General features: G+C 45.0%; 4 non-coding genes across 4 annotated transcripts; 1 reads left to right on the top strand and 3 right to left on the bottom strand.

Moving 5' to 3' along the window:
* Nucleotides 1–5,997: 5,997 nt before the first annotated feature.
* On the bottom strand, nt 5,998–6,071 carry trnat-ugu (transfer RNA threonine (anticodon UGU)). The gene has a single exon. It is a non-coding gene; the product is annotated as a tRNA-Thr (tRNA).
* Nucleotides 6,072–14,237: 8,166 nt separating this feature from the next.
* trnar-acg (transfer RNA arginine (anticodon ACG)) lies at nt 14,238–14,310 on the bottom strand. The gene has a single exon. It is a non-coding gene; the product is annotated as a tRNA-Arg (tRNA).
* Nucleotides 14,311–16,973: 2,663 nt separating this feature from the next.
* trnar-ucu (transfer RNA arginine (anticodon UCU)) lies at nt 16,974–17,065 on the top strand. The gene is given in 2 exon segments: nt 16,974–17,010; nt 17,030–17,065. It is a non-coding gene; the product is annotated as a tRNA-Arg (tRNA).
* Nucleotides 17,066–18,537: 1,472 nt separating this feature from the next.
* Nucleotides 18,538–18,609, bottom strand: trnaw-cca (transfer RNA tryptophan (anticodon CCA)). The gene has a single exon. It is a non-coding gene; the product is annotated as a tRNA-Trp (tRNA).
* Nucleotides 18,610–22,975: the final 4,366 nt, after the last annotated feature.

Genomic DNA, 22,975 nt, shown 5'->3' with positions numbered 1-22,975 from the left:
AGTGAAGTTGCTGGTGTCTCAGCAGGATGGAGGACTGAGTGAATCTCTTCTTGCACACAGAGCAGGTGAAAGGCCTCTCCCCAGTGTCACTGCGTTGATGTCTCAACAGTTCCTTTCTGCTTTTAAAGCTCTTCTCACAGTGAGAGCATTTAAAAGGTCTCTCATCGGAGTGAACAAGCTGGTGTGTCAGCAGGTTGGAAGACTGAGTGAATCCCTTCCCACACACGGAGCAGGAGAACGGCCTCTCCCCAGTGTGAACTCGCTGATGTTTCAGCAGGTTGGAAGACTGAGTGAATCCCTTCCCACACACGGAGCAGGAGAACGGTCTCTCCCCAGTGTGATTGCGTCGATCAGTTTCCAGCTCTGACGGGTAATTGAATCCCTTCCCACAGTCCCCACATTTCCACGGTTTCTCCGTGGTCCGGGTGTCCTTGTGTCTCTCCAGGTTGGACGATCAGTTGAAGCCTCGTCCACACACAGAACACGTGTACGGTTTCTCCCCACTGTGAATGGTGCGGTGTTTTTTCAGACTGTGTAACTGGTTAAAGCTCTTTCCACAGTCAGTGCACTGGAACACTCTCACTCGGGTGTGTGTGTCTCGGTGCTTTTCCACTCACACTGATATTTGAAATCTTCTCCCACAGACAGAACAGACAAACATTTCTCCTTCCACATTCAAAGGCCGATGATATTCAGGTCCTGATGAATCGAGTGACTCTGTCAGATCTTGACGTGATCTTTGATTTGAGTTTCCCTCTGTAAATCCTCCCCTTCTAATACCCTGCAAAAGGAGTTCAGAAACGTCATTACTGTAAGTACAGGATAGAAATTCAGAATAGACAATTCTAGTTTCTATGGAACATTCTTTCCTCTCTTGTTCCTCCAAAGATGTAAATCTCCATCCCACACAATCTCCCTCCTCCCTGTGCTGAAATCCAAACCCATCGTGTCATCTTTCAGTGGCCCGAAACCATGAGTAAAAGGGTGAGAGAGAGTGAGAGAATGAATGTGAGAGAGCGTGAGAGAGTTAATGTGACACAGTGAATGCCAGAGAGTCAATGTCAGACAGTGAATGTGAGAGATTGAATGTGAGAGAGTGAGTGTGAGTACAGCAGTGGGCTCGTTGTGGAGAATGAAGTGGGGCAGGTGGAGCATCTTTCAGTGGGGCATCAGTGATCATAATCTCATTAGGTTTAGAACAGTTATGGAAAAGGACAGGGGACAGTCAAATACGAAAATTCTTAACTGGAGGAGGGCTAATTCCAGTGAGTTAAAAAGGGATCTTGTCCAGGTGGATTGGAATCAAAAATTGGCAGGCAGAACAGTAATTAAACAGTGGGAGGCCTTCAAGGAGGAGTGGGTTTGGGTACAGAGTAGACAGATTCCCACGAGGAGGAAAGTAACAGCATCCAAAGCTAGAGCTCCCTGGATGACTGAAGATATAGAGATCACTATTTCTCCTTCATTTACAGACGCTCTTTGACCGATCACCATTTCTCCTTCATTTACAGACGCTCCCTGACCATTCACCATTTCTCCTTCATTTACAGACGCTCCCTGACCGATCACCATTTCTCCTTATTTGCAGTCGCTCCCTGATGGATCACCATTTCTCTTTCATTTAAAGACGCTCCCTGACTGATCACTATTTCTCCTTCATTTACAGACGCTTCCTGACCGATCACCATTTCTCCTTCATTTACAGACGCTCCCTGACCGATCACCATTTCTCCTTCATTTACAGACGCTCCCCGAACGATCGCCATTTCTCCTTCATTTACAGACGCTCCCTGACCGATCACCATTTCTCCTTATTTGCAGTCGCTCCCTGATGGATCACCATTTCTCTTTCATTTAAAGACGCTCCCTGACTGATCACTATTTCTCCTTCATTTACAGACGCTTCCTGACCGATCACCATTTCTCCTTCATTTACAGACGCTCCCTGACCGATCACCATTTCTCCTTCATTTACAGACGCTCCCCGAACGATCGCCATTTCTCCTTCATTTACAGACGCTCCCTGACCGATCACCATTTCTCCTTCATTTACAGACGCTCCCTGACCGATCCCCATTTCCCCTTCATTTCCCGGCGGGTAGTGAGGGGGGGATAATGTTCACTGTTTTATATTCGGGTCTGGGGCCGCACTCGGGGTTTGTAAAGCCTGAGCCTGGGCCTGAGCCCGGACCCGGGCCCCGGGGTTTATTGAGCCTCTTGCTCCGATCCTCTGACCTGCACCGAACGCGCTCCTCCCGCAGCCTCGACTGGCCGCGCATGCTCAGGACACACTGACCGATAATGAGTCACTACTGCGCCTGCGCACTGGGCTCCATTGATTCAGATAGGGCACAATCTGAACCGCGCTGCATGCTGGGTGATGCAGCCGCCATTGATGCTCTTCATATCAGGCCGAAAAACAAAGACATTGGAAGCAGGAAAAGCGCGTTTGGACCAAGGATAATAAAATAAACTGAAAATAAACTGAAAGCCCAGCTATTTAAATCGGCACAAACACACAGCATAGAAGCTCCCCCCCCCAACTTTGGTGAACTCCAGAAAATATTTTTTCATTAACTTTTATTAATTTCGTTTTATTAATTGTTGCAACTGACGGGTTCAATTAATGTTTATTTTCCAACTGCACCACAGGACCGTCAGTTTCACCATTAACCCCGCCCTGGTGATTAAGGAGATATCCGGACCAACTGGAGCAGCAGGAATTTATCGGAATTTCCTGTAATGAGTGGGGTGCCGCAGCGATCAGTGCTGGGGCCTCAACTATTTACAATATATATTCATGGCTTGGATGAAGGAACAGGGTGTCTTGTGGCCAAATTTGTTGATGATACAAAGAATGGTGGAAAAGCAAGTTGCGATAAGGACACAACTTGTCTGTAAAGAGATATTGACAGGTTAAACGGATGGGCAAAAATTTGGTGGATGGAATATAATGTGGGAAAATGTGAAGTCATCCACTTTGGGAGGAAAAATAAAAAAGCAAAATATTATTTGAATGGACAAATACTACAAAATGCTGCGGTACAGAGGGACCTTGGTGTCCTCGTACATGAAACATAAAAAGTCAACATACAAGTGCAGCAGGTAATCCGGAAGGCCTTTATTTCTCGGAGGATGGAGTATAAAAGCAGGGAAGTCATGCTACAACTGTACAGAGTGCTATTGCAAGACGGGAGGCCCGAGGAGCCTCAGTGCCCACATGGGGACATGAAGAAGTCGATGCGTTATGGAACCAGTTGTACCTTGAACTCCAGTCAAAATGTTTAGAAGGTTCAACTACTTTAGATGGCGCTGAAACTCACAACCCCAGCATTTCTCGAGTGTATAATTATTGTAGAAATAACGCGCGCTGACCGATTGCTCCACTGGAGCCGCGCACGGTCTGTGTCCCCAGTTCTCCCATCAAACAGCTTCATCCTCGGTCTCTCAATTATCGCTTCCTGATCTTTCCCACACAGAAGCCTCCAAACAAGAGGCGATTTGTTAAACATCAGCAGATCTTTAAAAGCCGTGGAATCTGAAACAAAACCCCAGACGATAAGAACTTTTAATTATATTATTGTTTACTTAAGGATAATTATTTTCATGCTACTTTAAGGAGGATTTGGGTAAAGTGGGAGCTGAAATTATGAAACTCTCTCTGGGCTGTCGGTGATTGGAGAGATGGGCGTTATTTCATTTGAAAACCGAGGCTAGGAACTTCCTGATGAAGAAGTGTGAGAAAAGATTGTGGTTCGTGGCAGCAACTGGGGAGATCGAGAGGAGAGGGAGAAAAGTCAAAGTCACAGCTGTGACAGCTCAAGTGCTCTGCTTATCTGTAATATTTAGACAGTAATGTACAGGACAGGACAAACCAGTTTAGAATGTGACCGTGACACGTAAATGTGACGACACGTTCTTGTTTCTGGGCTCATTGAGGTCGGGGTATAATTCTCGATGCGAGGTTCATACCCCGGCGAATCCCTAATTTATCCCGGGACTATTGATCTTGAGCTGCGGTTCAAACTTTTGCGAAGAGGGAAAGGAAGTCCCCAAATCACTCCACCTGAATCTGAAGCGCTTTCGGAAGAAATTCAGTTCAAACAATCAGGACTTTAAAGGCACCTCAATGACCTGCACTTTCATTGAATGAGCTTTGCTTCCAATTGCATTCGAGCTTGAAACCGCTCTGGGTTTTCATCTCACTGAAGCAGAGTGTGGCCGCTCTGTATCTGTGAGCATGTTGGTGACGAGGTTCGCTCTGATATTGGTCGCTTTCAATTTTTAAAATTTCACGAAGCCTCAGGGAAAAGAAACCGAGAATCGAATTGTCCCTGTAAGTGATGAATTGAAGGGATTGGTGCTCCAAGCAGATCTGGAAAATGCGCAGTGCGGTCGCTCAGGAATTCCAAATCCACCCTCTCGCCACTCGGTGATCATATTAACTGAGCTTTACTCTGGCCCAATGTCACCGCGCTGAAATCGAGTATTTCTCCAGCACGTTTCTCTTAACTTCACAGTTGCTGGTTTAAGAGTGAAGACCGGCTCGTTGGATTTTCACTCCTGCAAGTTTCAACTGTTGATTTTGGACTGACTGTAGACAGCTGTGACATTGGTCGCTGCAATCAAAAAGTTGAGCTCAATGAGTTACTGGTTTAATAGGTGACTTTTTCACCTGTCTGGGTGGTGCTATCTGTTAGCGCAAAAGTTTGATGGTTCGAGCCCTCATTTTATTTTCCCAAAGGATTCATCACCTCAAAGTTCCAGGGTTTCAACGTGTGTTTTGTCTGCAAGAAAATGTACCGTGATTATTGCCGGCTGAGCAGGGCTGATATTCCACCATTTACCCTGTTGTCGGAGAGCAGGCACATGAATCATATAAAGCAATGGAACATTGGCTTCACGGAAATCACAATTCATAACCCATTTATTTTAAGCGGGTTTATTTTAAATGAGTCAACGCCTGCCTTAAATGGTAGACTCAGGACTGTCACACAAACAGGTTAAATCTTCATAGAATAATTACCACGGTCATTTTTAAACTGGACGCCACACGGTGACTTTGCTGTCAGTGAAGAGAGACGAGAAAGACCAAAGTGCCGTTTGCCCCTCTCAGTGTGGCCCTGAAGGACTGTGTCCAGGCTGAAGTTCTGTTCCCACCGGACGATCCTCCCCCCAGATTGTCCTTTCTGAGCTCCAGTCAGGTGATGCTAAACACTCAGGTGGGAAAGACCAAAATCTACAACAAGGGTTTAAAACAAAGCTGATTTATTCAACAGATATCCAGAATATTAAATTCCAGCCCAGTTATAGGGGTTATTAACATCAGCAGAAACAAACCCCAACTGTCAGAATGAACATGGTTCAGTCCTGGATGTGATTAACAGCAGAATCCAACCCCTGCAGTCACTTTTGAACTCCCTGGTGTCTCAGTACGTGTGATGACTGAGTGAATCCCTTCCCACACACGGAATCATAGAATCAGAGAACGCTACAGCACAGAAGCCATTCGGCCCATCGTGTCTGTGCCGGCCGAAGAAGAGCTATCCAGCTTAATCCCACTTTCCAGGGCTTGGTCCGTAGCCCTGTAGGTTACGGCACTTCAAATGCACATCCATGCACTTTTGAAATGAGTTGAGGTTTTCTGCCTCGACCACCCTTTCAGACAGTGAGTTCCAGACCCCGACCACCCTGTCCACTTCTGTGTATCCTCGAACTTTATCACTGCTATCCGGAGGTCGAGGAGACAACCTTTCACTCCTCTATGACATAAATCGTGAATTATACCCTGACCCCGACGAGCCCAGAAACAAGAACGTGTCCTTAAATTAAAGTGTTACAGACACATTCTATGAGAGGTCTGTCTGTGTGATGAAATGGTGTTTTTGAACAGTCATTCTGATATCGGTTTCCTCCTCAAACCTCAACAAATACCAATTCCAAAGTGTGACTTTGTCGCTGAATTCCACAAATTAGGTAAATATAATAAATTACACAAAACACTGCTGGGAGTTGAACCCAGGATCGTCTGTTTACAAGACAGATGCTTTAACCAATTAAACCACAGCACCAATTCACAGCACCTGTCCCCCACCTCGTCTCACTAATATCGATCAGTGACACGTTACTGTCTGTTCGAGGCACAGACCGTTTTATCTTTGTCTATTTCCCTTGTCCGTTTACCTGTGCATCCTGATACTGCCTGCATTTCTCGCTGTGTTTATCTTTGTGTATCCATCAGTGTGTTGATACACGGATGATTAAGTGTGCTTGTGTTTGTTACATTAAATAAATTCGGGGTTCAGACAATTCTCGCTCTGACATTGGAGAACTATTGAGCTGAACTTTACAGCGAAGTCTTGTTTATTGTGGTGCTGAAACGAAAAACCCGAAGAGGTCCAAAAAGGGAAAAGGAGCAAAAACTTGTGAGGGAAAATAACGACAACAATCAAGGTATTTACAGGTATATTAAGAGAAAGAAGGGTGACTAAGAGTAATGTGGGCCCCTTAAAGACAGATGGAGGTGATATTGTAATTGAAAATCAGGAAATGGCAGAGATGCTGAATATTTACTTTGCATCGGTCTTCATAGAAAAGGATGAGGCGAACATAGCAGAGAGACGAGGAAAATTGTAAATAAATCAAGGGGATTCAGTGTAAATAAAATAATGGCAATGGAGAAAATAATGAGATTGAAGATTGTCAAATCTCCAGGACCTGATGTTTACCATCCCAGGGGAATAAGAGGAATAGGTAAGGAACTTGTTCATGCTTACTCATGATCGATCAAAACTCTCTTGATTCAGGAATTGTTGCTTTAATTGAAACATTGTCAATGTCACTCCATTATTTCGGATGGGTCGGAGAGATAAAGTTGGAAATTCTAGGCCTATCAGTCTGACGCCTGTTGTGGGGAAGTTACCAGTATCCGTTATTGGGGAAAGAATGACTGAGCACTTGGATAAATATGGAGTAATCAGAGAGAGCCAGCATGGATTTGTAAAGGGGAAGTCAAGTCTAACAAAGCTCGTTGAACTTTTTGAAGATGTAACTAACGTGCTCGATAATGGAGTGTCTCTGGGTGTTAGATGGACATTGACTTCCAAAGGCATCCAATAAGGGACCACATAAGAGACTGTCAACAAAAATGAGAGTGCGTGGAATTTAAGGCAACCTATTGAAATGGGTCGGGAGTTGGTTAGAAGGTGGGAGGCAGAGGCCCGGGATAATAAGGGATGTACTCAAATTGGCCGGATGTGATTAGTTCTGGAGCATCAGCTTTTTCCGATATGTATAAATGACGGAGATGAAGGAATAGAGAGCCGAACACTCACGTTTGTCGCTGACATCGAGTTAGGAGGCGCAGTGAGTAGTGTAGATGGGAGCATAAAGTTACAAAGGGAAATTGATAGATTCAGTGAGTTGGTAAAACTGTGTCAGATGGAGCTTACATAGAATTACATCGAATGTACATCACAGAAACAGGCAATTCGGCCCAACTAGACTATACCGGTGTTTATGCTGCAGACGAGCCTCCTCCAACCCCTCTTCATCTAACCCGATGAGCAAACTCTAATATTCCCTTCTCCTCTATGTGCTTATCCAGCTTCCCCGTAAATGCATCCATTCTATTCGCCTTAACTACTCCTTGTGGTGGCGAGTTGAACATTCTAACGCCTCTCTGGGTAAGTCTGTTTCTCTTGAATGCCAGATTGGATACATTAGTGACTGTATTAATGTTTCAGAAGATGGGATGATCGAGTGAATCTCTTCCCACACACGGAGCAGGTGAAAAGTCTCTCCCCAGTGTGAGTGCATCGATGTCTCAGCAGTTCGTTTCTGATTTTAAATCTCTTCCCACAGTCAGAACATTTAAAGGTCTCTCAGTGTGAACTCGCTGGTATGTCAGAAGGAGGGATGACCAAGTGAATCTCTCCTTACACACGGAGCAGGTGAACGGCCTCTCCCCAGTGTGAACTCGCTGGTGTCTCAGCAGGTTGGATGACTGAATGAATCTCTTCCCACACACAGAGCAGGAGAATGGCCTCTCCCCAGTGTGGGAGCATTGGTGCATCAGCAGGGTGGATGACCGAGTGAATCCCTTCCCACAGGCAGAGCAGGTGAACGGCCTCTCCCCAGTGTGGGTGCGTTGGTGCATCAGCAGGGTGGATGACCGAGTGAATCCCTTCCCACACGCAGAGCAGGTGAACGGTCTCTCCCCAGTGTGAGTGCGTTGGTGTGTCAGCAGATGAATTTTGCTTTTAAATCTCTTCTCACAGTCAGAACATTTAAAAGGTCTCTCATCGGAGTGCACTCGCTGGTGTGACAGAAGGTGTGATGACCGAGTGAATCTCTTCCCACACGCAGAGCAGGTGAACGGCCTCTCCCCAGTGTGAACTCGCTGGTGTCTCAGCAGGTTGGATGCCCAAGTGAATCCCTTCCCACAAGCAGAGCAGGTGAACGGCCCCTCTCCAGTGTGAGTGCGTTGGTGTGTCAGCAGATGAATTTTGCTTTTAAATCTCTTCTCACAGTCAGAACATTTAAAAGGTCTCTCATCAGAGTGAACTCGCTGGTGTGACAGAAGGTGTGATGACCGATTGAATCCCTTCCCACACACGGAGCAGGTGAACGGCCTCTCCCCAGTGTGAGTGCGTTGGTGTTTCAGCAGGTTACTTTTGCATTCAAACCTCTTCTCACAGTCAGAACATTTAAAAGGTCTCTCCCCAGTGTGAACTCGCTGGTGTGTCAGGAGGCCGGATGACTGACTGAATCCCTTCCCACACACGGAGCAGGTGAACGGCCTCTCCCCAGTGTGACGGCGTCGATGAGTTTCCAGCTGTGACGGGTAATTGAATCCCTTCCCACAATCCCCACATTTCCACGGTTTCTCCATGGTCTGGGTGTCCTTGTGTCTCTCCAGGTTGGACGATCAGTTGAAACCTCGTCCCCACACAGAACACGTGTACGGTTTCTCCCAACTGTGAATGGTGTGATGTTTTTTCTGGCTGTGTAACTGGTTAAAGCTCTTTCCACAGTCAGTGCAGTGGAACACTCTCACTCGGGTGTGTGTGTCTCGTTGCTTTTCCACTAACACTGATGTTTGAAACCTTCTCCCATTGACAGAACAGACAAACATTTCTCCTTCCACATTCAAAGGCCGATGATATTCAGGTCCTGATGAATCGAGTGACTCTGTCAGATCTTGATGTGATCTTTGGTTTGAGTTTCCCTCTGCAAATCCTCCCCTGTAAAAGGAGTTCATAAAAGTTATCAATGTAAGTACAGGATAGAAATTCAGATCAGACAACTCTACTTTCTATGGAACATTATTTCCTCTATCATTCCTCAAAGCTGTAAATCCCCGTCCCACACACTCTCCCTCCTCCCTGTGCTGAAATCCAAACCCATCGCATCATCTTTCAGTGGCCCGAATCCATGAGTGAAAGGGTGAGAGAGGAATGTGAGAGTGAATGTGAGTGAGTGTGTGAGAGAGTGAATGTGAGTACAGCAGTGGGCTCGGTGTGGAGAATGAAGTGGAGCAGGTGGAGCATGTTTCAGTGGGGCAGCAGTGATCATAATCTCATTAGGTTTAGAACAGTTATGGAAAAGGACAGGGGACAGTCAAATGTGAAAATTCTTAACTGGAGGAGGGCTAATTCCAGTGAGTTAAAAAGGGATCTTGTCCAGGTGGATTGGAATCAAAAATTGGCAGGCAGAACAGTAATTGAACAGTGGGAGGCCTTCAAGGAGGAGTTGGTTTGGGTACAGAGTGGACAGATTCCCACGAGGTGGAAAGGAACGGCATCCAAAGCTCGAGCTCCCTGGATGACTGAAGATATAGAGATCACCATTTCTCCTTCATTTACAGACTCTTCCTGACCGATCACCATTTCTCCTTCATTTACAGACTCTCCCTGACCGATCACCATTTCTCCTTCATTTACAGACGCCCCCTGACCGATCACCATTTGTCCTTCATTTACAGATGCTCCCTAACTGATCGCCATTTCTCCTTCATTTACAGACGCTCCCTGACCGATCCCCATTTCCCCTTCATTTCCCGGCGGGTAGTGAGGGGGGGATAATGTTCACTGTTTTATATTCGGGTCTGGGGCCGCACTCGGGGTTTGTAAAGCCTGAGCCTGGGCCTGAGCCCGGACCCGGGCCCCGGGGTTTATTGAGCCTCTTGCTCCGATCCTCTGACCTGCACCGAACGCGCTCCTCCCGCAGCCTCGACTGGCCGCGCATGCTCAGGACACACTGACCGATAATGAGTCACTACTGCGCCTGCGCGCTGGGCTCCACTGATTCAGATAGGGCACAATCTGAACCGCGCTGCATGCTGGGTGATGCAGCCGCCATTGATGATCATAATATCAGGCTGGAAAACAAAGACATTGGAAGCAGGAAGAGCGCGTTTGGAACAAAGATAACAAAATAAACTGAAAGCCCAGCTCTTCGTGTGATTTAAATCGGCACAAACACACAGCGCAGACGCTCCACCACTTTGGTGAACTCCAGAAAATATTTCAGCATGGCTTTATGAAGGGGAAGTCATGTCTGACAAATTTGCTTGAGTTCTTCGAGGATATAACGTATAGGGTGGATAAAGGGGAACCAGTGGACATAGTGTATTTAGACTTCCAGAAGGCATTCGACAAGGTGCCACATAAAAGATTATTACTTAAGATAAAAAATCACGGGATTGGGGGTAATATTCTGGCATGGGTGGAGGATTGGTTATCGAACAGGAAGCAGAGAGTTGGGATAAATGGTTCATTTTCGGACTGGCAACCGGTAACCAGTGGTGTTCCACAGGGGTCGGTGCTGGGTCCCCAACTCTTTACAATCTATATTAACGATTTGGAGGAGGGGACCGAGTGCAACATATCAAAATTTGCAGATGATACAAAGATGGGAGGGAAAGTAGAGAGTGAGGAGGACATAAAAAACCTGCAAGGGGATATAGACAGGCTGGGTGAGTGGGCGGAGATTTGGCAGATGCAATATAATATTGGAAAATGTGAGGTTATGCACTTTGGCAGGAAAAATCAGAGAGCAAGTTATTTTCTTAATGGCGAGAGACTGGAAAGTACTGCAGTACAAAGGGATCTGGGGGTCCTAGTGCAAGAAAATCAAAAAGTTGGTATGCAGGTGCAGCAGGTGATCAAGAAAGCCAACGGAATGTTGGCTTTTATTGCTCGGGGGATAGAATATAAAAACAAGGAGGTATTGCTGCAGTTATATAAGGTATTGGTGAGACCGCACCTGGAATACTGCATACAGTTTTGGTCTCCATACTTAAGAAAAGACATACTTGCTCTCGAGGCAGTACAAAGAAGGTTCACTCGGTTAATCCCGGGGATGAGGGGGCGGACATATGAGGAGAGGTTGAGTAGATTGGGACTCTACTCATTGGAGTTCAGAAGAATGAGAGGCGATCTTATTGAAACATATAAGATTGTGAAGGGTCTTGATCGGGTGGATGCAGTAAGGATGTTCCCAAAGATGGGTGAAACTAGAACTAGGGGGCATAATCTTAGAATAAGGGGCTGCTCTTTCAAAACTGAGATGAGGAGAAACTTCTTCACTCAGAGGGTGGTAGGTCTGTGGAATTTCCTGCCCCAGGAAGCTGTGGAAGCTACATCATTAGATAAATTTAAAACAGAAATAGATAGTTTCCTAGAAGTAAAGGGAATTAGGGGTTATGGGGAGCGGGCAGGAAATTGGACATGAAGCTGAGTTCGGATCGGTCAATGCCCTGTGGGTGGCGGAGAGGGCCCAGGGGCTATGTGGCCGGGTCCTGCTCCGACTTCTTGTGTTCTTTAGATTTGTGGTTGGGATCAGATCAGCCATGATCTTGTTGAATGGCGGAGCAGGCTCGGGGGGCCGATTGGCCTACTCCTGCTCCAATTTCTTATGTTCTTATGTTCTTATTGCTGCAGGAGTTCCTCAGGGCAGTGTCCTAGGCCCAACCATCTTCAGCTGCTTCATCAATGACCTTCCCTCCATCATAAGGTCAGAAATGGGGATGTTCGCTGATGACTGCACAGTGTTCAGTTCCATTCGCAACCCCTCAGATAATGAAGCAGTCCGAGCCTGCATGCAGCAAGACCTGGACAACATCCAGGCTTGGGCTGATAAGTGGCAAGTAACATTCGCGCCAGATAAGTGCCAGGCAATGACCATCTCCAACAAGAGAGAGTCTAACCACCTCCCCTTGACATTCAACGGCATTACCATCGCCAAATCCCCCACCATCAACATCCTGGGGGTCACCATTGACCAGAAACTTAACTGGATCAGCCATATAAATACTGTGGCTACGAGAGCAGGTCAGAGGCTGGGTATTCTGCGGCGAGTGACTCACCTCCTGACTCCCCAAAGCCTTTCCACATCGACAAGGCACAAGTCAGGAGTGTGATGGAATACTCTCCACTTGCCTGGATGAGTGCAGCTCCAACAACACTCAAGAAGCTCGACACCATCCAAGATAAAGCAACCCGCTTGATTGGCACCCCATCCACCACCCTAAACATTCACTCCCTTCACCACCGGCGCACTGTGGCTGCAGTGTGCACCATCCACAGGATGCACTGCAGCAACTCGCCAAGGCTTCTTCGACAGCACCTCCCAAACCCGCGACCTCTACCACCTAGAAGGACAAGGGCAGCAGGCGCATGGGAACAACACCACCTGCACGTTCCCCTCCAAGTCACACACCATCCCGACTTGGAAATATATCGCCGTTCCTTCATTGTCGCTGGGTCAAAATCCTGGAACTCCCTTCCGAACAGCACTGTGGGAGAACCGTCACCACACGGACTGCAGCGGTTCAAGAAGGCGGCTCACCACCACCTTCTCAAGGGCAATTAGGGATGGGCAATAAATGCCAGCCTTGCCAGCGACGCCCACATCCCGTGAACGAATAAAAAAAAAACTCATATATACAGACCCACAGTTCATATATAAACATCACACTCATATACACACACCCACAGTTCATATATAAACATCGCACTCAAATATACACACCCACAGTTCATGTATAAACATCGCACTCATATATACACACCCACAGTTCATGTACAAACATCGCACTCATATATACACACCCACAGTTCATATATAAACATCGCACTCAAATATACACACCCACAGTTCATGTATAAACATTACACTCATATATACACACCCACAGTTCATATATAAACATCGCACTCATATATACACACCCACAGTTCATATATAAACATCGCACTCAAATATACACACCCACAGTTCATGTATAAACATCACACTCATATATACACCCCACAGTTCATATATAAACATCACACTCATATATACACACCCACAGTTCATATATAAACATTACACTCATATATACACACCCACAGTTCATATATAAACATCGCACTCATATATACGCACCCACAGTTCATATAGAAACATCACACTCATATATACACACCCACAGTTCATATATAAACATCACACTCATATATACACACCCACAGTTCATATATAAACATCACACTCATATATACACACCCACAGTTCATATATAAACATCACACTCATATATACACACCCACAGTTCATATATAAACATCACACTGATATATACACACCCACAGTTCATATATAAACATCACACTCATATATACACACCCACAGTTCATATAGAAACATCACACTCATATATACACACCCGCAGTTTATAACAGAACAGCGCACTCCGAATCCACACCCAATTTATATTTACCCAAAGTCCTGTTCACAGCTCTCACCAAAGTCTGAACACTGAAAGTTGAACTGTTTTCCAGATACTGTCCGTCCTACTTTGTAATTTTAGCATCGGATTTTATGCAGACCGGCAAAGGGAGCGGAATAGCGGTCCTGGCGGTGAATGCTGCTTCGAACGGAAGTCTCGGTGTCCAGGAGCTGGCGGGGATTGGAAAGCTCTTGTGTCACACGAAGTGTCTGAAAGGCCCGGATACACCTGAAGGTTATCAGTGCGGTGCCCACACCTCGTGCTGTAATGTTAGCGAGCCTGACATCAACTTAAAAGGCGGCGTGTTCGAAACACGTTGTGGTCACAGTTTCATTCTATACATAACTGAACGGAAATCATTGAAAATGGAATGTTTTCTTCGCTGATTCACCATAAACAATATGTTATTATGAAATTTGATTCTCAGTTCCCCAGTGTCAGAGGGAAAATTGCATAAATCCGAGCCAGGTAGGAGTCGAACCTACAATCTTCTGATCCGTAGTCAGACGCGTTATCCATTGCGCCACTGGCCCAACTGATCTCTTTGATTTCATTTTTCATTCAGAATCAACCCACAGATTGACACAGAGAGATAAACACAGTGAGAGATACAGACAGTGTCGGTGAACACAGCGAAATGGACAAGAGATATAGAAATGTACCAAACGGCCTCAAACTCCACCAGACAGTGGCGGGTATCTGACAGGTATCAGTGAGAGGAGGTGGTGAATTTGCAGTTTGATTTGGCTCCGTGGCTGAGCTGCTCAAAGTGCCCGTTTGGTCGGGGCCTTTTTTGTCTTCAGCCTCCTCTGTGATATTTACCCAATTTGTGAATTAAGCAACAAAATAACACAGAGCGGTATTTGTATTAGTTCCGGAGCCAACAAGGAAAGGATTCCAGATCTGCAGTATGTAAATGTTCCTGCACTGTACAGGCGGACCTCTCATACAATGTGTCCGAAACACCTTTTGAGGATATTGCTCCAGAGGGCTGATTGTACAAACTTCTTTACTTACAACCAGCAACCGAATCTCTATTAAAAGTTGCGAAGCGAAGCTCGTTTCAGAGCAGTTTTCGCTGTTCAGCTTTTGTAAAATTGGTTGAAACTCATTTTGAACACATCTGAGTATCAATGAGAAGGTCAGGCACAGGATTGTTGGGATGGAACCGTCTCTAACAATAAGTACAAAGTATAATAGATTATTAAGTGAAAAAAGCCAATCCAATCTCTCAGTCTCTCTGTCACTTTCTCGGTGAGTGAACGTAAACCAACAGAAGAAGCTAAAACAAAGAACTGAGCAGTTTTGTTTGTTTCCTTTTCCTTCGGGCGAGTACAGTTGAAGAGAATGATTTCTGTTTCCTGCTGGACAATTAACTGGAATGAGCAGTGTATCTGGTTCCCATGGTACCCAGTGAAATATCCACGTTTATATCTCCCATTTACACTGATACCTTCCTTCCTCATTAAATATAGGACACTTTTGGTCAGGTTCAATCACACTTCAGAAGACCAGAAGCGCAAAGGAAGGTCGAAACCTCATGGTGACGTAACCTACAGGCGAGGGAGGTTTGCAGGTTTACCTGGAGCTGTAAATATATAAACTCCTTCCAATGTACAAACTCCCCTCACCAACAGTAATTCAATTCCAACTGATCTGAGACTTTGGTCATTTATGGTGATTATACTTTGTGGAGTTAAAGCAGCAGTAAAATCCGTTGTGTGTTGTGTACATAGCCGTTCAGTCAATATAAAACATTGTCATCCGACCGACCATGAGCAATGCCACAGCGGGTATGTTAGGTCACGGACAGTTCCGCCTCCAGCAGTTGTTCTCTCGGTCACACATCCGGCATCACCTCTCGGTCTCACACTTCAGAGTCACGCCTGAATATAAACACATTTCTGTTTCACACTTTAACCTGGAGGTCAACAAATCACAAGTCAAGAGGAAAGGAACAAACAAATCAAATATTTAAGAATGTTAACAGATAGAAAATTCACCATCAATGACTGAGAAAAAAATGAAGCAAACGGATCAAGATGAACAATTAGCAAAAGGTAACAATTAAAGAAAGGAGAAGGGGAACTGATCATATCGCCCCAAATAGTTTTTGAAAAATCCTTTTGGTTTACATCTTAGTTTCTCCGTTAAGTTGGGGATGTACATCTAGAAATATTTTTCTTAACATCATAAAGACAATTAGAATACAAGTTTCACAAAGTAGGGATTAATCTTACTTATACGATAGCGTGTTATGTGTTTGTAAAATCTGCAATTGTTTTACCATTCTTTAAGTTTAGAGGGATGCTCTGAATATATGTTCTACATTGAAACGTAAGTTGATTAATAAAATAAAATGTGGAAATTTGTTTCTGAACATGAAGAGCTGCTTTTCCATCTTCCAGATCGCGATATATTTATTTACACAACTGTCATTTGTGAAATGATGGAATGTATTTATTTCTATATCTGTACCGGTGAGGAAATCCCCACTGGATCATTTCCAGGAACCAGTCAAGTACTTAAATTAGTTTGTCAAACCCAAAACACCCGTTGGGAATTGCTGATTGAAAATTTAAATGGAAATCGAGACCATCACAAGGTATTGGAACAAATATACCCGCTGAGGTTTCGGGGTTGTTACTGATTTATTTCTATCACTGAGTCACCTATTTTAAACAGGGTGAAACTACAAATCTAATGATAAGAGTCTGGGTTGGAGAAGGAACAGATGAAAGTATCAAATTTAATTACACTGATTCCACAAACACTGCACACCACATCCCTTAAACATTGTGAACTGTTTCTACATAAAACTGGAGAGGGTGTAAATAGGAAGTAACAGAACAAAAAGCTCATTAATGTATCAAATTTAGTTTTGATATTGTTGCACAAACACTGAACATCCCATCGCTAAAACACTGTCCCGATCTAAAATCAGTCGGCAGGACCCTGAGACACAGTGAAAATGCTGTGATTTCAACCTGGTTCAAAACACGCAGCCTTCTGATGTGGAGTCAGACGCGACTGTTCTTGCACCAGGCCCACAACAAGCGGCTGGAGCCGGATCCATTGGAGGGCGATCGGTGCAGACTGCCGCCCCGGCTCTCGGAATGTGAGAGGCGGAAGCAGGAGCAGCCTGACCGCCTCAACCACAGCACAGGATCCCCGCTCTCCCTCACGTTGCATAACTGACTCTGTGGCGCAATGGACAGCGTGTTGGACTTCTACTTAATAATCGGAGGGGACATTCAAAGGTTGTGGGTTCGAGTCCCACCAGAGTTGGATTTTAGTTCACGGATCGGGAGCTGGGAAGTGAAATTTTGCCGCAAAACCGCGCAAACTCTCTCAAGGAGGAGACTCAACATCTGCTCAGACCGAAAGTCAATCTGCTGGACTTCCGGCTCTGTCAGACTGAATGTTCCTTCAGACAGGTTTCTCACTGGACACATGCATCCTGCTGCCGTGTGAGCATTGGTGCTGGAGGGGTAGAATTCTTGCTTGTAGTAATTCTATTCCTGTAAAACTAGCTCCTGAAGTGCAGGTTGGAAAGTATCCTGGCTGAGCGGTCTAAGGCGCTGGTTTAAAACTCCAGTTAAATCCCACGATTTGTAGATGGATCAAAATCATAGTTTGTGTCTCCAAAACCAAAGCCTCCCTCCTGTAAACAAGTAATACTGAACATCTCATCTGCTTTGCAACAGCGCAGTCCGGAGGAACCACATGGCAATTCAAATAAGTAGTTGCATTTTGGAACAAACTAATTATACCTTCAACTCCGGTCGAAATGTTCACAAGCAAAAGGATTGTTTGATCTCGCTGAGACTCGAATTAACAACCTCGGTATTTCCCGACCCTGTCCTGTCAGATCAGGACCGCGCACTGACCGATTGCGCCGCTGGAGCCCGGTCACTCTGATCACCTGTCCCACTCTGCTGGAAAGAATCTTAAGGTGAGAGGCCCGAACCTGTGGAAACGTGTCCAGTCACTGTGATGAAACTAATATCTGCACTTCCACTTTCAGCTTCTTTCACATCCTCTGCTCCATCGCACGACAATCGGGTTTTCTGCGAACAGGTCAAAATGAACATTGCCAGAAATTCTATCAGGAGTGAGATTTGAACCCAGCGCCCACGCAGTGATTGGATTTATTGTCTTAAAGCAGTGATCTCCGTTCACACAACGCCTCGCCAGTCTCTCACACTTTGTTTAATGCCCAAATAAATAAATTGGAGCTAATTGACCGCATTTACCCCGTGCTGGGGTTGTTCTCCTCAGAGCAGAGAAGGTTCAGAGGAGATTTGATCGAAGTGTTCAAAGTCATGAAGGGTTCAGATAAAGTTAATAAAGAGAAGCTGTTCCCATTGGCGGAAGTGTCGAGAACCAGAGGACACAGATTTGAGGTGATTGCAAAAGAACCAAAGGCGACATGAGGAAAATCTTTTTTACGCAGCGAATGGTTATGATCTGGAATGCGCTGCCTGAAAGGGCGGTGGAAGCAGATTCAATCGTGGCTTTCAAAAAGGAATTTGATAAATACTTGAAGGGGAAAATGCAGGGCCACGGGGAAAGGGACGGGGAATGGGACCAATGGGATTGGTCTTACAAAAGGCAGGTAAGGGATTGATGGGTTGAATGGCCTCCTTCTGTGGTGTGTTCATTCTGTGATAAATATTATTTTACACACAGTGAACAGACCATCCCTGAAAGACTGCCCCGCGATAAAACAGTGACACTGAAACGTTGCGAAAATGCAATGACCCCGACGTGATTCGAACACGCATCCTTCTGATCTGGAGTCAGACGCGCTACCGTTGCGCCACGAGGTCCACAGCGCCCACCTGGAGCCGGATCCATAGGAGGGAGATCGGTACCGACCGCCACAAGGACTCGAAGAGGCGGAAGCAGCAGCAGCAACAGCGCAGGAGCCCCGCTCTCCAATCCAGCCGTTCCCAGCGGAGAGCTGCCAGTCCCGGCCTGAGCCCTGTCTGGGAGCCGCCTGCCATTCAGTCTTTACAGAACGGGACCGATCCAGTTTCAGCTCACACACAAGCTCAGGAATCCCACTCCTGACAGATTCAGTGAATTGGGATTTAATTCAATCCTCATCTGCCCTCCGCTCTGTCAGTTCAGGACTTTATTTAAACCGATACTTGGAGCTCTGTTTTACAGGGTGTCGGCTGTTTAAGCATTTCTCAGTCCCACCACGAACACTTTTTGCTGCTAACTTCTGCTTAATACAAAGTTCCCAGGAACGAGGGGATTTCTCCTGGGTACTGAGTTCGAGTTAAGGAACAATCGAGGTCCGATTACACTACTTGGTGTATTCTATAGGCCACCAGCTAGTGGGTCGGAGATAGAGGAGCAAATTTGCAGGGAAATTACAGAGAGGTGCAAAAGCCATAAAATAGTAATAACCGGGAATTTCAACTATCCTAATATAGACTGGGATAACAATAATATAAGGCGCAAAGAAGGGGAAGAATTTTTGAAATGTGTTCAGGATAACTTTCTCGACCAGTACGTTTCTGGCCCACTGAGGAAGGAGGCATTGCTGGACTTGGTGCAAGGGAATGAGGCGGGCCAAGTGGAGCAAGTGTCAGTGGGGGAGCATTTAGGGAGCAGCGATCAGTATCATAAGGATTAGAATAGCTATGGAAATGGACTCTGTCCACTCTAAAGTAAAAGTACTCAATTGGATGAGGGTCAATTTCAGTGGGATGAGAACAGATCTGGCCCCGGTAAATTGGAATTAAAGATTGTCAGGCCAAACTATAATTGGACAATGGGCGGCTTTTAAAAAGATGATTCGGGTATAGAGAAGGTACATTCCAACGAGGTAGAAAGGTCGGGCAAATAAAGCCAGAACTCCCTGGATAATAAGAGAGATAGAGAGTAAGATGAAGTGGGAAAAAGTGGTGTATGACAGGTGTCAGGTTAATAACACAAGTGCCAACCAGAGAGAATATAGAAAGTTCAGAGGGGAAGTGAAAAAGGAAATAAGAGGGGCAAAGAGAGAGCATAAGAATAGCGGACATCATAAAAGGGAATTAAAAAGTCTTCTACAGACATGTTAACAGTAAACGGGTAGTAAGAGGAGGGGTGGGGACGATTAGGGACCATAAAGGAGATCTACTCATGGAGGCAGTGGACATGGCCTGAGGTACTAAATGAGTACTTTGCATTGTTCTTTACCAAGGAAGAAGATGCTGCCAGATTCTCGATAAAGGAAGATATAGTTAAGATACTGGATGGGCTAAAAAATGAGAAAGAAGAGGTACAAGAAAGGCTAAATGTACTTAAAATAGATAAGTCACCTGGTCCATCAAACTTTCGCGCCAACGAAGAAAGGCAGAAATGTCATCCGCTAAATTAGTAATTCACTGAGCTAAACCTTAAGGCTGCAGTGACCAATATAACAGCTGTCTACTGTCAGTTTACTTTTACAAAATCAATAGTTGAAGCTTGCAGGAGTGAAAATCAAATCCAACGAGCCGGTCTTCATCTTATATAATATGATCACCGAGTGGCGAGAGGGTGGATTTGGAATTCCTGAGCGACCGCACTGTGAATTTTCCAGATCTGCTTGGAGCACCAATCCCTTCAATTCATCACTTACAGGGACAATTCGATTCGCGGTTTCTTTTCCCTGAGCTTGGCGAGATCTTGAAAATTGAGAGCGACCAATATCAAAGCTGAGCTCGTCACCGACATGCTCACAGATACAGAGCGGCCACACTCTGCTTCAGTGAGATGAAAACCCAGAGTGGTTTCAAGGTCGAATGCAATTGGAAGCAAAGCTCGTTCAATGAAAGTGCAGGTCATTGAGGTGCCTTTAAAGTCCTGATTGTTTGAACTGAACTTCTTCCGAGACCGCGTGAGATTCAGGTGGAGTGATTTGGGGACTTCTTTTCCCTCTTTGCAAAAGTTTGAACCGCAGTTCAAGGATCAAAAGTCTAGTTCCAAATTAGGGTATGAACCTCGAATCGAGAATTATACCCCGACCTCAACGAGCCCAGAAACAAGAACATGTCACGGACACATTCTATGAGAGGGCTGTCTGTATAATGAAAAGGCATTTTTGAAGAAACTTCCCGATCAGTTCCGTGTTGGCTCCTGCACAAAACACAAACAGCGCACTGTGTGTTTTTGCTTCTCAAAACCACTGAACGCCATGAATTACAAAAAGGCACCACTGAGATTTGAATCCAGAATCTCCTGGTATTTAGACAGGTGCTTTAATCAACTAAGCCACGGAGCAAAATCACAGTACGGGTTATCACCTCCTCTCATTAATATCTATCAGCAACACGTCACATTCTGTTGGGGGTTCAGACTGTTTGATCTTTGTCGATTTCGCTTGCCCGTTTCCCTGTGAATCCCGATACTGACTGCGTTTCAGGCTGTGTTTATCTTTCTGTGTCCATCAGTGCGATGATACACGAATGAATATGTGAGCTTGTGTTTGTTTGTTACTTTAAATAAATTAGGGATAGACAATTCTCGCTCTGACACTGAAGAACTAATTGAGCAAATTTCACAGTGAAGTGTTGTTTATTGTGGTGCTGAAACTAAAAAAAAATCGTAAAAGGTGCAAAAAGGGAAAACGAGAAAAACTTGAGTGAAATTAAGGACAACAATCAAGGTTTTTACACGTATATTAAGAGAAAGAAGGGTGACTAAGAGTAATATGGGCCCCTTAAGGACAGATGGCGGTGATATTACAATTGAAATTCAGGAAATGGCAGACTTGCTAAATACTCGCAGAAAATCATGAGGATAATGTACCAGAGACACGAGGAAAACTGAAAATAAATCAAGGGGATTCAGTGCAAGTAAAATAATGGTATTGGAGAAAATAATTAAATTAAAGATAGACAAATCTCCAGGACCTGATGGTGACCATCCCAGGGGACTAAGGGGAATAGGTGAGGAAATTGTACATGCTTTAGTCATGATCGTTCAAAACTCTCTTGATTCAGGAATTGTTCCATGGATTGAAAAATTGCCAATGTCATTCCATTATATACGAAGGGTAGGAGAGATAAAGTAGGAAATTATAGACTTATTAGTCTGACGTCTGTTGTGGGGAAGTTACCAGTATCTGTTATTAGGGAAAGAATGACTGAGCACTTGGATAAACATGAATTGATCAGAGAGAGTCAGCATGGATTTGTAAAGTGTAAGTCAAGTCTAACGAAACTAGTTGACCTTTTTGAAAATGTGACTAATGTGGTAAATGATGGAGTGTCTATGGGGGTTATGTGTATATTGACTTCCAGAGGCACTCGTTAAGGTTTAGCATCAGAGACTGTTAACAGAAATGAGAACATGTGGAATTTATAGCAACCCATGGAAATGGCGAGGGAGTTGGTTTGGAGGTAGGAGACAGAGAGTAGGGTTAATGGGTATGTACTCAAATTGATAGGATGTGGTTAGTGGTGTCCCCCAGGGATCTGTACCGGCAAATCATCTTTTTATTATATGTATAAATGAGGTAGATAAAGGAATAGAGAGCGGTATATCCAGGTTTGTCGAAGACACCAAGTTAAGAGGCACAGTGAGTCGTGTAGATGGGAGCATAAAGTTGTAAAAGGAAATTGATAGATTCAGTGAGTTGGTAAAACTGTGTCAGATGGAGCTTACATAGAATTACATCGAATGTACATCACAGAAACAGGCAATTCGGCCAAACTAGACTATACCGGTGTTTATGCTGCAGACGAGCCTCCTCCAACCCCTCTTCATCTAACCCTATGAGCAAACCCGAATACCCCTTTCTCCTCCATGTGTTTATCCAGCTTCCCTGTAAATGCATCCATGATATTCGCCTTAACTACTCCTTGTGGGAGCGAGCTGCACATTCTAACGACTCTCTGGATAAATATGTTTCTCTTGAATGCGATATTGGATTTATTGATGACTATGATATTCATGGCCCTAAGTTCTCACATCCCCACTCCCAACAGTACAAACACCTTATCGACATCTGACCGATCAAACCCTTGCATAATCTTAAAGTCCTGTATCAGGTCACCCTCAGCCTTCTCTTTTCTATACAAAAGAGCCCCAGACTGTTCAAAGTTTCAATCTGGGGAAATGTGAGGCCATCCACTTTGGCGCGAAGCAAGATAAATCAGAGTATTTTCGAAATGGTGAGAAGCCAGGAACTGTGGGTGAGCAGAGATACTTCGG

The sequence above is a fragment of the Heptranchias perlo genome, unplaced genomic scaffold (assembly GCF_035084215.1).
Source record: "Heptranchias perlo isolate sHepPer1 unplaced genomic scaffold, sHepPer1.hap1 HAP1_SCAFFOLD_918, whole genome shotgun sequence".
Classification (NCBI taxonomy): domain Eukaryota; kingdom Metazoa; phylum Chordata; class Chondrichthyes; order Hexanchiformes; family Hexanchidae; genus Heptranchias; species Heptranchias perlo.
The sequence above is the reverse complement of the archived record's forward strand: the minus strand, read 5'-3'. Positions and strand labels throughout refer to the sequence as shown.